This window comes from Scyliorhinus torazame, chromosome 13, assembly GCF_047496885.1.
Source record: "Scyliorhinus torazame isolate Kashiwa2021f chromosome 13, sScyTor2.1, whole genome shotgun sequence".
Classification (NCBI taxonomy): Eukaryota; Metazoa; Chordata; class Chondrichthyes; order Carcharhiniformes; family Scyliorhinidae; genus Scyliorhinus; species Scyliorhinus torazame.
The window spans coordinates 196,594,692-196,609,908 of record NC_092719.1 but is presented as its reverse complement, the minus strand read 5'-3'; the positions used below and the strand labels follow the sequence as shown (position 1 = coordinate 196,609,908).

The window sequence follows — 15,217 nt, the reverse complement described above, 5'->3', positions numbered from 1 at the left end:
GTTCACGTCAAACACCCGCCGGCCTTCAACTTCAACCTTTCGCTTTCCCCGCGGTGATTTGCCGGCCAGTACCTCCCGTCGGACGCAGTGGCACTTTCTGCGCGACGTGCTTTAATGGTCCGGAGAACATGGAGAGCCCGCTCTGACAAACCCCCTGCCTGGCAATTGCCACTAGAGGAGAAAACCTTCGCTCACACGACAGTCTCAGCGACCTCCCCCCATTTTGAGTTCGCTCATGAGTCACACAGGCTAGTTGGTGGGGAAGGTAGGTGTCTCACCATTGCAAAACCTGCTCCCCCTCCTTCTCTCCTAGCTCCAACCCAGGCAATTATGGGCGGCACAGTGGTTAGCACTGTTGCTTCACAGCGCCAGGGACCCGGGTACAATTCCTGGCTGTCTGCGCGGAGTCTGCACATTTTACCTGTACCTGGGTGGGTTTCCTCCGGGTGCTCTGGTTTCCTACCGCAAGTCCCGAAAAAAGTGCTTGTTAGGTGAATTGGACATTCTGAATTCTCCCTCAGTGTACCCGAACAGGTGCTGGAATGTGGCGACTAGGGGATTTTCGTAGTAACTTCATTGCAGTGTTAATCTAAACCTACTTGCGGCACTAATAAAGATTATTATTGTCCCGACAAACAAAAATCGAATCGTTGGAAATTTGAAGCATAGAAGAGGAAAGGCTGGGAACGTACACTGAGCAGGCCGGACGACTACTATCTGGGAAGGGAATAGACAAGGAAGGGATTCTTCATTTGAGCTGTCGGCATTACACCATGTGTTGTGATGAAGCCCATCAAATGAAGGCAAGCATTCACACACATGGGTGCAGTGTGGGTACAACTGGATTACGCACGAAAAATACAATGGAAGATTATTAGTTTTGGTATTACCAGGATACAGTAGTTACAGCAAACAAGGGTGGGGATATAAAAGAAAGCCAGTAGGTTGGGCAGTGTTGCTATCAATGGTGAGACTCCCGCAGACAAATTATAAAATTGAGACCCACAACCCCGTTATTAAATGGGGGAAACAATGTAAATTACACAGATACCTTACCAAGCCTGCATATATCCCCATGTATTCCATGGACAGCTGATGAGTATCTGCTATTTTACACAAGCCAGCACTGTAACCAAGGAAATTAAATTTAGCAGTGAAATTAGGAAAATATCTGCTGTGCAGTGAGTTATAATCTTGAATGCATGGCCTGAAAAGATGGTGGAGGCAAATTCAATAGTAATTTTCAAAAGGGAATTGAACATATGTTTAAAAAGGAGAAATTTGCAGGGCTGTGGCTAAAGAACAAAGGGATGGGATGCATTGGATAGCTCTTTCAAATAGCTGGCACAGATGCAATGAGACAAATAGCTTTTTGCTGTACTTTATAATACCATCATTGCTCTATCTTAACTTCTCTTGGAAGCATATAGCATATCGGCCAATGAATTGCTTTGTTTTCTAATTAACTACTGCACTTATGAAAATCGTTTATTGTCACGAGTAGGCTTCAATGAAGTTACTGTGAAAAGCCCCTAGTCGCCACATTCCGGCACCTGTTCGGGGAGGCTGGTACGGGAATTGAACCGTGCTGCTGGCCTGCCTTGGTCTGCTTTAAAAGCCAGCGATTTAGCCCAGTGTGTTAAACCAGCCCCTGTTTTCTGTATGTCAATATCGTAAAAGCATCGATGCAATACAACTTGTATTAATATAGCAACTTTAATTAAATTAGATGTCCCAAACAACTTCACAGGTGCTTTATAAAACAAAATATAACATTAATCCACATCAGGAGATTTTAGGGAATGTGACCAAAAGCTTGGTTAGAGAGGTTTGTAAGGAGTTTCTTCATGGAGAATAGCAGGATGGAGAGGTGAAATTGCTTAGGGAGAGAATTTCATAGTATCAAGACTGTTGAATTATATGGCCACCAATGGTGGAGTGATTACATACATATGAACATACATAAACACAAATTAGGAGCAGGAGTAGGTCACTTGGCCCCTTGAGCCTGCTCCACCATTCAATAAGATCATGGCTGACCTGATTTAAAAGAAAATCCAATTAAGAGGCAATTTAACGTGACCAATCACCTGTCTTACACATCTTTGGGTTGTGGGGGTGAGACCCAAGCAGACACTGGGAGAATGTGCAAACTCCATGTGGTAGTCTGTGTAGAGGTATTACGGTACCTGGTAATGCTGGAGCACCATTGGTAGATATTGTATGTTTCCTATTGGTCAAGCTGTATGGTAGCTCCACCCTGCAAGGTGGGGTATAAGAGCCCGTGCCGCCCCAGCAGCCTTCTTTATGTACCTGAGCTGCTGGGGGAAACATCTAGCTTATTAAAGTCTTCAGTTGGACTACAACCTCGCTTTAGCATCAATTTAATAAGCTAGACTTAAAAGGATGGAGCTCCGAATCAAGCCGGAGTGTCTGCAACTCAGCCCCCAAGCGGCAAACTCAGCGGCAACCTTCAAGCACTGGCAGGCGTGTTTTAAAGGATATCTCGGAACGGCCGAAAACACACCCACGGGAGAACAGAAATTGCAAGTCCTGCACTCGCGGGTGAGCCCGGAAATTTACACCCTCATCGAGGACGCGGACGACTTTGATGCAGCAAACGAGCTGCTAAAAGGACATTATATTCGCCCGGTAAACCAGGTCTACGCCCGACATCTGCTAGCAACAAGGCGACAAACCCCTGGGGAATCGCTGGAAGAATTCTACCGTGTGCTTCTGGTGTTGGGGAGGAACTGCAGCTGCCCACAAGTTTTGGCGAGCGACCACACACAACTCTTGATCCGGGATGTTTTTGTGGCAGGTATGCTGTCCTCCCTAATCCGCCAACGATTGCTGGAAAAAGACACCCTAAGCCTCAAGGAGGCATGGGCCCTTGCAGGCTCCCTGGATGTGGCCTCCCAAAACGCCCGTGCTTACGTTCCCGACCACGCGGCAGCCTCCTGGGCAGTGTGGAACCCCTCGGCAGCCGACCCCAAGACATCTCCCGTCCCCCCACAAGCTTGTGCTGCACGGCGACCTGGCAACCCCGGGGGGCCCCGCTGCTACTTTTGCAGGGAGGCCAAGCACCCCCGGCAGTGCTGCCTGGCCCGCGCATCCACCTGCAAGGGATGTGGTAAAAAGGGCCACTTCGTGGTGGTTTGCCAGGCCCGTGAGGTTGTCGCGGTCTCCGGTGGCGAATGCGGACCACCACCACAAACCTCTCCACGGTCCCCGTGCGGCCAACGGGCGGCGCCATCTTCCTCCTCCAGGGCCACGTGCGGCCCCCGGGCGGCGCCATCTTGTCCCGCGGACGCCACGTTCGATGGAGTGGCGCCGCCATTTTGTGCACCCCCAGCCATGTGCGACCAATGGGAGCCGCCATCTTGGATGGACTCCCAGGACCCCAACTCGGCTGACCGCACACCGCCGGAAGAGAACACTCAACTGCTGCGATTAGCCTCGGTGACCCTGGACCAGTCCCGGCCTCGAACACTCTCAACTGCTACAACAACAGTACTAATCAACGGGCACGAGATGTCCTGCTTAATCGACTCTGGGAGCACGGAGAGCTTCATACATCCCGACACGGTAAGGCGCTGTTCTCTCCTCGTCCACCCCGTTAATCAAAAAAATCTCCCTGGCCTCCGGTTCACACTCAGTAGAGCTAAAGGTGTTTTGTGTAGCAAACCTCACGGTCCAGGGAAGGGAGTTTAAAAATTACCGGCTCTACATCCTTCCCTACCTCTGCGCGGCCACACTCCTACGGTTAGACTTCCAGTGTAATTTCCAAAGTCTAACTTTCAAATTCGGCGGCCCTATACCCCCCCCTCACTGTCTGCAGCCTCGCGACCCTCAAGGTCGATCCGCCTTCCCTGTTTGCGAACCTCACCCCGGATTGCAAACCCGTCGCCACCAGGAGCAGACAGGTACAGTGCCCAGGATCGGATCTTTATTAGGTCAGAGGTCCAAAGGCTACTGAGGGAAGGAGTCATTGAAGCTAGCAACAGTCCCTGGAGAGCTCAAGTAGTGGTGGTAAAGACCGGGGAGAAGCATAGGATGGTCATCGACTACAGTCAGACCATCAACAGGTTTACGCAGCTGGACGCGTACCCTCTCCCCCGCATATCCGACCTGGTAAACAGGATCGCGCATTACCGCAAATTCACTGCCTTCGAGGCAGATGTGCGGCTCTACCACTTCTTAAGGGTTCCCTTTGGTGTCACCAACGGGGTCTCGGTCTTCCAGCGCAAGATGGACCGAATGGTTGACCGGTACGGTTTACGGGCAACATTCCCGTATCTCGATAATGTCACCATCTGCGGCCACGACCAGCAGGACCACAACACCAACCTCTGAAAATTCCTCCAGACCGCAAAGATCCTTAACCTTACATATAACAAGGATAAATGCGTGTTTAGCACCGACCGCTTAGCCATCTTACGTAGTGCGAAATGGAGTTATAGGCCCCAACCCTGAATGGAGATCCCCCTCCCTCACTGCTCCAAGGCCCTGAAGCGCTGCCTACGGGTTTTCTCTTACTATGTCCAGTGGGTCCCCAACTATGCGGACAAGGCCCATCCCCTGATCCAATCCAGTTTTTCCCCTGTTGATAGAGGCCCGCCAGGCCTTCAGCCGCATCAAAGCAGACATTGCAAAAGCCACGATGCGCGCCATCGACGAGTCCCTCCCCTTCCAGGTCGAGAGCGAGGCATCTGATGTAGCTCTGCCGGCCACCCTCAACCAAGCGGGCAGACCCGTGGCCTTCTCACGTACCCTCCGTGCTTCCAAAATCCGCCACTCCTCAGTCGAAAAGGAGGCCCAGGCCATAGTAGAAGCTGAGCGACATTGGAGGCATTACCTGGCCGGCAGGAGATTCACTCTCCTCACTGACCAACGGTCGGTTGCTTTCATGTTCGATAATGCACAGCGGGGCAAGATAAAAAAACGATAAGATCTTGCGGTGGAGGATCGAACTCTCCACCTACAACTACAAGATCTAGTATTGTCCCGGGAAGATAAACGAGCCTCCTGATGCCTTGTCCCGCGGCACATGTGCCAACGCACAAGTGGACCGCCTCCGAGCCCGCCATGAGGACCTCTGCCACCCGGGCGTCACTCGCTTTTTCCACTTTATTAAGACCTGCAACCTGCCCTACTCCATCGAGGAGGTCAGGACAGCCACCAGGGACTGCCAAATCTGTGCGGAGTGCAAACCGCACTTCTACCGGCCAGAGAAAGCGCACCTGATAAAGGCTTCCCGTCCCTTTGAACACCTCAGCATGGACTTCAAAGGCCCCCTCCCCTCCACGGACCGCAGCATGTACTTCCTGAACGTGATTGACGAGTACTCCCGGTTCCCATTCACCATCCCCTGCCCCGACATGACCGCAACCACCGTCATCAAGGCCCTCCACAGCATCTTTACACTGCTCGGGTTCCCCGCTTACGTACATAGTGATAGGGGGTCTTCCTTTATGAGCAACGAACTGTGTCAATTCCTGCTCAGCAAGGGCATCGCCTCGAGCAGGACGACCAGTTACAACCCCCGGGGTAACAGACAGGTAGAGAGGGAGAACGGAACGGTCTGGAAGACCATCCTACTGGCCCTATGGTCCAGGAATATCCCAGTCTCCCGCTGGCAGGATGTCCTCCCAGATGCCCTCCACTCCATCCGGTCACTGCTTTGTACCATAACCAACCAAACACCTCACGAACATCTTGTCTTCCCCAGTAAGTCCTCCTCTGGGACCTCACTCCCGACCTGGCTGGCAGCTGCCGGACCCATCCTGCTCCGAAAACACGTGCGGGCGCACAAGTTGGACCCGTTGGTTGAGAGGGTCCATCTTCTCCACGCTAACCCCCAGTACGCCTACGTGGCGAACCCCGACGGCCGACAAGATACGGTCTCCCTACGAGACCTGGCGCCCGCCAGATCCTCACGCACACACCAGCCACCAGTCCCACTCTCCCTCCCACCGGTGCACCTTACAGGAGGATTGGTCCTTCCGCCGGCCCCCCCACCCACCGACGCACCCCGCAGACGCTCCCTTCCCAGGTCAACTGTTTTCCCCACCAGCGCTGTCTAGGGGTGTTGAAGCTGCCACAGAGATCGAAGCCACGCTCCCGGAGTCACACACGCCTGAACCTCCACCACGTCACCACCAAAGCTTCGACGACCACAGAGGATCGACTGATTGCTTCATTTTAAACTGCATATAGTTAATTGTGAATCTGTAAATAGTTACAAAATGCTGTACGGAGGCATTACAGTACCTCCATAACTATACTTTCTACCATTTTACCATGTTGTAATATCAAGCCACCACCCCTGCCGGACTCTTTTAAAACAGGGGGTGAATGTGGTAGTCTGTTCAGAGGTATTACGGTACCTGGTAATGCTGGAACACCATTGGTAGATATTGTATGTTTCCTATTGGTCAAGCTGTATGGTAGCTCCGCCCTGCAAGGTGGGGTATAAGAGCCCATGCTGCCCCAGCAGCCTTCTTTCCTGAGCTGCTGGGGGGGAAACATCTAGCTTATTAAAGCCTTCAGTTGGAATACAACCTCGCTTTAGTGGTCATTGATCGTGCATCACTCCACACGGACAGTAACCCGGGGACGGAATCGAACTTGGGTCCTCGGTGCCATGAGGCAGCAGTGCTCACCACTGCGCCACTGTGCCACCCAAGCTGAACTGATTTTAACCTCAACTCCACATTCCCACCTATCCTGATAATCTTTCACCCCCTTGCCTGCCAAGAATTTATCTATCTGTCTTATGGGTGACACGGCAGCACAGTGGTTAGCACTGTTGCCTCACAGCACCAGTGGGTTTGATTCCCAGCTTGGTTCACTGTGCGGAGTCTGCACGCTCTCACTGTGTCTGTATGGGTTTCCTCCAGGTGCTCCGGTTTCCTCCCACAAGTCCTGAAAGACGTGCTTGTTAGGTGAATTGGACATTCTGAATTTTCCCTCAGTGTACCCGAACAGGCGCCGGAGTGTGGCAACTAGGCGATTTTCACAGTAACTTCATTGCAGTGTTAATGTAAGCCTACTTGTGACACTAATAAAGATTATTATTATTAAAAATATTCAAAGATTCTGCTTCCACCACCCTTGCAGCAAGAGTTCCAAAGACTCAACCTACTGAGAGAGAAAAATTCTCCTCAGCTGTCTTAAATGGGTGACCTCTTACTTTTAAACATTGACCCCTAGTTCTAGATTTCCCACAAGAGGAAACATTTTTTCCACATCCACCCTGTCAAGACCCCTCAGGATCTTATGTTTCAGTCAAGTCGCCTCTTACTCTTCTAAACTCCAGCAGAAGCAACCCTAGCTTGTCCAACCTTTCTTCATACAACAACCCCCCTATTCCAGGTGTTAATCTAGCAAACACTCTCTGAACTGCTTCCAACACATTTGGATCCTTCCTTAAATAAGGAGACCAGTACTGTACGCAGAACTCCAGATGTGGTCTCACCAATGCCCTGTATAACTGAAGCATAACATCCTTCCTTTTATATTCAATTCCCCTCATAATAAACCACAACATTCGATTAGCTTTCATAATTTCTTGTTGTACCTGCATGCTAAGTTTTGCGACTCATGAACTAGGACACCAAGATCCCTCTGCATCTCAGAGCTCTGCAATCTCTCCCCATTTAGATAATATGCTTTTTTATTCTCCCTCCAAAATGAATAATTTCATATTTTCCCACATTACACTCCATTTGCCAGGTCTTTGCCCACTCACGTAACCTATCTATATTCCTTTGTATAGAATCATAGAATTTACAGTGCAGAAGGAGACCATTCAGCCCATCGAGTCTGCACTGGCCCTTCCAAAGAGCACCCTATTTAAGCCCATGCCTCCACCCTATCTCCATAACCCAGTAACCCACCTGACCTTTTGGACACTAATGGGCAATTTAGCATGGCCAATCCACCTAACCTGAAACCGGAGCAGCCTTATGTCCACTTTTACTTTCCTGCCTATCTTTGTGTCGTCAGCAAATTTAGCGACCATACCTTCGGTCCCTTCATCTAAGTAATTTATATGAATTGTAAACAGTTGAGGCCCCAGCACTGAAAACTGTGGTATACTACTCGTTACATCTTACCAACCAGAAAATGGCCTATTTAAGCCTACTCTTGGTTTCCGGTTAGCTAGTCAATCTTCTAGCTATGCCAATATGTTACCCCCTATACCACAAGCTTTTAAGTTCTGCAATAGCCTTTGACATAGCACCTTATCAAATGCCTTCTGGAAATCTAGGTAGAGTACACCCACTTGTTCCCCATTATCCACAGCACATGTTACTTTTACAAAGACCTCCGATAAATTGGTTAGGCATGATTTCCTACTTACAAAACTATTATGGCTCTGCCTGGTTACCTTGAATTTTTTCTGAGTTTTCTGTTATAACATCTTTAATAATAGCTTTTAACAATTTCATTTGACAGGCTTGTGAAGCTAACTGACTTGCAGTTTCCTTTTTTCTGTCTCCCTCTCTTTTTGAATAAAGGAGTTATATTCACGATTTTCCAATCTAATGGAACATTCTCTGAATTTTGGAAAATTAAAACCAATGCATCAACTATCTCACTCACTGATTAAAACCGTAGGATATTGTCCATTAGGACCAGTGGATTTTTCAGCCTGCAGTAGCAACAATTTACTCAGTACCACTTCCATGGTGATTGTAATTTTCTGGAGTTCCTCCCTCTCTTCCATTTCCTGAAGTACAGCTATTTCTGGGATGTTATTTGTATACCCTGAGGTAAAGACCCATCCAATTCATCTACCATCTCCTTATTTTCCATTATTAATTCCCCAGACTCACTTTTTGTAGGACCAACATTCACTTTGTTCACTTTTTTCTTTTAAAAATATCTACAGAAACTCATACTGTTTTTATTTTCTAGCTAGCTTTCCCTTGTACTCTAGTTTTCCCCTCCCTATCAATCTTTTAGTCATTCTTTGCTATTTTTTATATTCTGTCCAAACTTTTGATCTGCCACCAGTCTATGCGCAATTATATGCCTTTTTGTTTAGGTTTGATACGATCTTTAACTTTTTAGTTAACCATGGATGGCTGGTCCTCCCCTCAATTTTTTCTTTCTCATTGCAATGTATCTATTCTGTATATTTTGAGATATCCTCTTAAATGTCTGCCATTGCATCTCTATTCATCTATTCTTTAATCTAATGAGGGCAGCATGGTAGCATAGTGGTTAGCATTGTGGCTTCACAGCACCAGGATCCCAGGTTCGATTCCCTGTTGGGGAAATCTGTGCGGAGTCTGCACGTTCTCCCCGTGTCTGCGTGGGTTTCCTCCGAGTGCTCCGGTTTCCTCCCACAGTCCAAAGACGTGCACGTTAGGTGGATTGGCCATGCTGAAATTGCCCTTGGTGTCCAAAAACGTTAGGAGGGGTTTTTGGGTTAGCGGTGATAGGGTGGAAGTGAGGGCTTAAGTGGGTCGGTGCAAACTCAATGGGCCGAATGGCCTCCTTCTGCACTGTATGTTCTAATTTGCCAGTTCACTTTAGTGAGCTCTGCTTTCATGCCCATATAATTACCCTTATTTAAGTTTAAAATACTAATTCTGGACCCACTCTGTAAAATTCTGTAACATGTAAAATTCAATCATTTTATGATTGCTGCTACAAAGCGCAAACTTCACTATGAAGTCACTATTAATCCTACCTCGTTGCACAATGCCAGGTCTAATATAGCCTTGCTCTCTGGTTGATTCAGGAAATGCTATTATAAGAAACTATCCCCAAAACATTCCAAGAATTCCTCATCAAGGTACCTTTGCCATCTGATTTTTCAAGTCTATGCATAGATGAAAAATTCCCCTTGATTATCGATGTATCTTTCTGACAAGCTCCCATGATCTCCTTCTTTATACTCTATCTTACTGTGTGGTTACTGTTAGCGGCCTGTATCTTTTGACTTTATAATTTCTCATCTCTACCCAAACTACTTCTACATCTTTCTTTCAAACTGACATGCTAATATTATTATTAATTCTTAATTATCATTAATTAACAGAGACACACTCCACCTTTTCCTATCTTCCTAACCTTCTTAAGTGCCATGTACCCTTCAATACTCGGGTCCCAATTTATATTATCCTGCAGCCAAATCTCTGTAATGGCTATCAGGTTGTATTATTTATTCGTATTTGTGCTGTCAATTCACCTATTTTGTTTTGAATGCTGTGTACATTCAAGTACAGAGCCTTTAGTTTTATTATTTTTGTTACACCTAGACTTGACTGCTGATTTACTCTTAGGTTTGTACTCTTTATCCCTTCCTGTCACATTCTGTTTTATCATTTTCCATATTAATACCTTTCTCTCTTGACTTGTTTCTGCTTTGATATGCCACATCTTCCCAAATATGATCCCTTTCCCGTGCTATTTATTTAAAAAAACCCTCTACTTCCCTAGCTATGCAACATGGTTCAGGTGAAAACCATCCTTTTAAAAAAATTATTTTTATTCAGGTTTTTATCGAAACAAAATTTTTACATAACCATGAACAACATTTAACAAAACAAGGTGAACGTTAACATTATAAAAAGAAAAAAAAGAATATGCAGTAAGTAAACATTTCCCCACCTCCCCCCGGATTGCTGCTGCTGCTGACATTTTAATGCTCTCCTAGAAAGTCGAGGAACAGCTGCCACCTCCGAGAGAACCCCATCATGGACCCTCTCAAGGCAAACTTTATTTTCTCAAGACTGAGAAACCCAGCCATGTCACCAACCCAGGTCTCCACACTCGGGGGGCTTCGAGTCTCTCCACATTAAAAGGATCCGTCTCCGGGCTACCAGGGAGGCAAAGGCCAAAACCTCGGCCTCTTTCGCTTCTTGAACTCTATCCTGTATCCTACGTGGGGGTAGCAACGGAAATGCCACCACCTGTTTTTTTAGAAAGGCGCGTACCTGAAGGTATCTGAAGGCATTTCCTTTTTTTTTTGCCCCATCCCCTCCCCCAGTTGCCCCATCCCCTCCCCCAGTTGCCCCATCCCCTCCCCCAGTTCCCACACCCCCTCCCCCACTGCCTCCCCCAATTCCCCCACCCTCCAGTTCCCCCACCCCCTCCCCCCAGTTCCCCCACCCCCTCCCCTCAGTTCCCCCACCCCCCAGTTCCCCCACCCCCTCCCCCCAGTTCCCCCATCTCTTCCCAATTCCCCCATTCCCTCCCCCAGTTTCCCCCATCCCCTCCCCCAGTTCCCAATACTCGCAGGCCCCCCGATATTTCCCCAGTCACTGAAACCCCTCACAATTCCCCTCAATTCCTAACCCCTTTCTCCTCAACCCCACCCCCTCAGCCATCTGAAGGCATTTCCAGGGGGCAGATTAAATTTCTCCTTCAAGATGAGAAAAGGCCTGTCTCTGAACAGGATTGGATTGGATTTGTTTATTGTCACGTGTACCGAGGTACAGTGAAAAGTATTTTTCTGCGAGCAGCTCAACAGATCATTAAGTACTTGAGAAGAAAAGGGAATAAAAGAAAATACATAATAGGGCAACACAACATATACAATGTAACTACATAAGCACTGGCATTGGATGAAGGTAATGGGTCCCCCATCCTTTTAATACCTACCCTATGCCAGCTTTGAAACCCTCCATCTATCTTGCCCAGAACAAATCTGTGATTGTTGCGTATCGGGGTCCACACTGAGGCTCCTTCCACCTTCCTGTGCCTTCTCCACTGTCCCCAGATCCTTAGTGCCACCGCCACCACCGGACTTGGAGTAGCACGCCGACAAGAACGGCAGAGGTGCCATTACGAGTGCCGCTAAGCTGGTGTGAAAATCATCATAATGGTACATATGCCACCTTCCCCGATACCCATGCCAGTGCCTCAGAAACCAGAACTCACTTCTTCTGAACCAGTCTTTGAGCCACACAATCATTTCTCTAATCTTATTCACCCTATGCCAATTTGCACATGGCTCAGGTAATAATTCAGAGATTGTTACCTTTGAGGTTCTGCTTCTTAATTTGGTGCCTAGTTCCTCATACTGATTATGCCTATATAGTTGGCACTACGTGGGCCATGACGACTGGATTCTCCCCCTCCCACCTTAAGTTCCTTCTTCAACCCTGATCATATGTTGCAAGCCCTGGCACCAGGCTGGTGACTCAGCCATCCAGACTCATTCTCAGCTACAAAGAACGTTATGAATCAAATTAAAACCAGAGCTTGAGGCCAGATTTAGAGGAGTGCAGATAATGTAAGCCCAGAGAGGGCATGTTTGGAGATGGGGGAGGGCTGTGATCTGGAGCTTAAAAAGACAGGCAGTGGCATGACCATGATGGATTTGTAAATGGGAATGAGAATTTTTAAATCAATGCTTTGCTTAAACTGGAATTAATGTAGGTCAGTGAGCAGATGGGCAATGGGTCTTTGTGAGAGTTAGGACAGCGGCAGCAGTGTTCTGAATGAGATTAAGTCTACAGTGTCGAACCTGGGAGGCTGGCCAGGAGGTTGATGCAACAGGCAAGTCTCTCGATTGCAATAGCACGGAGGTGGGTTTCAGCAGCAGATGTGTTGAGGCAGGGGTAGAGATGGGCAATGTTACGGATGTTCTTAGTTATGGTAGATTCTGTCATTGGAAGTACATATTGGGGTCAAATGTGACACCGATATTGCAAACCATCAGATTTAAGCTCAGACATTTGCCCAGGAGAGATGGAGTCAGTTTCTCAGGAGTGGAATTTGGTGGGAGAAATCTAGTACTGTATGTTGGACAAGCATCTGACAAGTTATAGACAGTAGAGGGTTTGAAAGAGGTGATGAGGTAGAACTGGGAATCATTAAGGTATATCTGAAAACTGACATTATTTTCAAATTATGTTACCGAGAGACAGCATGTATATGAGAAATAGGGGGTTAAAGGAGCACAAGATGTAACACTGCAGAAAGACAAGCACGTGAACCTTTGGCTACAATTAGATGGAACCAGGTAGCAGTCCCTGGATGACAGTGGAGAGGCAGTCGTGGAGAATGTTGTGATCAACCATGTCAAAGGTTGCAGACAGACCAGGAAGGATGAGGAGGGATAGTTTACACTGTCAGTCACATCAATGTAATTTGTGACTTTGTTAATAGGCATTTTGATACCCATCCAGAATCAAAAACTTGATCAGAGGAATTCAAACATGGAATTTCAAGAAGAATGTGTGAGGACGTGGGAGCCAACAGCGCAGTTGAGAGGAAATGAGATGGTAGTTTGGCATGACGGAGTGGTCAAGGGTTGGTGTTTGAGGAGAGGAGTGATACTGGCAGGTTTGAAGGAGATGGGGTCAGTACCCGAGAGAACCATTAATAACGGCTATCATGGAAACCAGAAAGGAAAATTAGTTGGTCAGTAGTTTAGTGAGACTAGGGTCAAATATGTAAAGGATGGGTCTCATGGATAATGTAAGCTTAGAGAGGGCATGATTGGAGATGGGGGAGAAACTGAAGAAAGATACATGTTAAGGGCTCAGTGGTGGAACTTGAAAGGAAATTTTGCCCTTGCTGTTGAAGGTGATGGAAACAGTGCAGCAGTGGGAGTGGGGGGTTAAAAAGATGGATTTCGGTAGAGAAACGAAGCTGGGGGTTATCTTTGCATTACAAGATGATTTTGGAAGGTTGGGTAAATTCAGCAGATCATCAGAATCCAGTAGCAATTTGCACGTGCAACCAGATCTGGTAGTCAATAGTTAAACTTTTAGCTATATTGATTCAGGTCCACATCTTATTGGATTGGATTTGTTTATTGTTACGTGTACCGAGGTACAGTGAAAAGTATTTTTCTGCGAGCAGCTCAACAGATCATTAAGTACATGGGAAGAAAAGAAAATACATAATAGGGCAACACAACATATACAACGTAACTACATAAGCACTGGCATCGGATGAAGCATTCAGGGTGTAGTGTTAATGAGGTCAGTCCATAAGAGTCATTTAGGAGTCTGGTGACAGTGGGGAAGCAGCTGTTTTTGAGTCTGTTCGTGCGTGTTCTCAGACTTCTGTATCTCCTGCCCGATGGAAGAGTGAGTAAGCCGGGTGGGAGGGATCTTTGATTATGCTGCCCTCTTTCCCCAGGCAGCAGGAGGTGTAGATGGAGTCAATGGATGGGAGGCAGGTTCATGTGATGGACTGGGCTGTGTTCACAACTCTCTGAAGTTTCTTGCGGTCCTGGGCCGAGCAGTTGCCATACCAGGCTGTGATGCAGCCCAATAGGATGCTTTCTATGGTGCATCTGTAAAAGTTGGTAAGGGTTAATGTGGACATGCCAAATTTCCTTATGGACTAAAGGGAGAAAAATCAGGGCTGTACTAGGGCAATGACCAATTTGAGGGGAATGGATATAATAGGGCTAGAGTATCCATGTGACGGTTAGTTTGTTTCTGGTGGTATTGTGAGGAATTTTGACAAGAACCTGAGTTACATTGTCCTCTTTGATAAAATGCAATTAGAGCTTTAATACACACTTGAACCATTGACACATAAGGCTGGGAACAATGCAGCACTAGTCAACTTATGTTACTAATTTTTCCAAGTAATAAACCCCTCTAATGGTCTAACATTAAATGCACTATACTGATTCGTATAGTCTGTAGAATTTCCTAAAGTCAAAGAATTTACAGAGCACCCTACATCTCCATCCCCATAACCCCACCCCACCTTTTTGGACACTAAGGGCAATTTAGCATGGCTAATCCACCTAACCTGCACATCTTTGGACTGCGGGAGGAAACCTACGCAGACACAGGGAGAACATACAGATTCCGCAGACAGTGACCCAAGCTGAACCGCAGCTGATCTTAGAATGAGTTGATATGTTACAATTAGCCACAGTGACCTCGAGTTGAGAGAAAAATCCAGAGCTTCTTCTCAAGGCACAGCCTTCTGACTCAGATGCAGTTCCATAGGCATCAGTACCTCAAGCACGAGGCCGTTATCCATGTGATCCTGGACCAGTGTTAGTAGGCTATTTGATGCCATGAGAACAGAATCTAATTCTGTGCCCACGTGTGTACATATATGTTCAAGAGGTCACCAGAGGAGTAGGGAAATCCCTTAGTTTCTTTGTTCCTAAAGTAAGAGCATAGGAAATAAGAGTTGGCCATTCGGCCCCTCAAGGCTGCTCCACCATTCAACTAGATGGCTTGAATTATTTTCTGCCCTTTTGTAGTGGCTATAT

At 47.3% G+C, this 15,217-nt stretch overlaps 1 protein-coding gene across 1 annotated transcript in view; it reads left to right on the top strand.

The window, feature by feature from the left end:
* The first annotated feature begins 110 nt into the window (after positions 1 to 110).
* The window catches only part of tada3l (transcriptional adaptor 3 (NGG1 homolog, yeast)-like), a 69,379-nt gene continuing 54,272 nt past the window's right edge, over positions 111 to 15,217 (top strand). The window contains exon 1 of the mRNA XM_072472775.1: positions 111 to 265. The gene's annotated coding sequence lies outside the window, so the exon portion shown is untranslated. The remainder of the gene's footprint in view (positions 266 to 15,217) is intronic.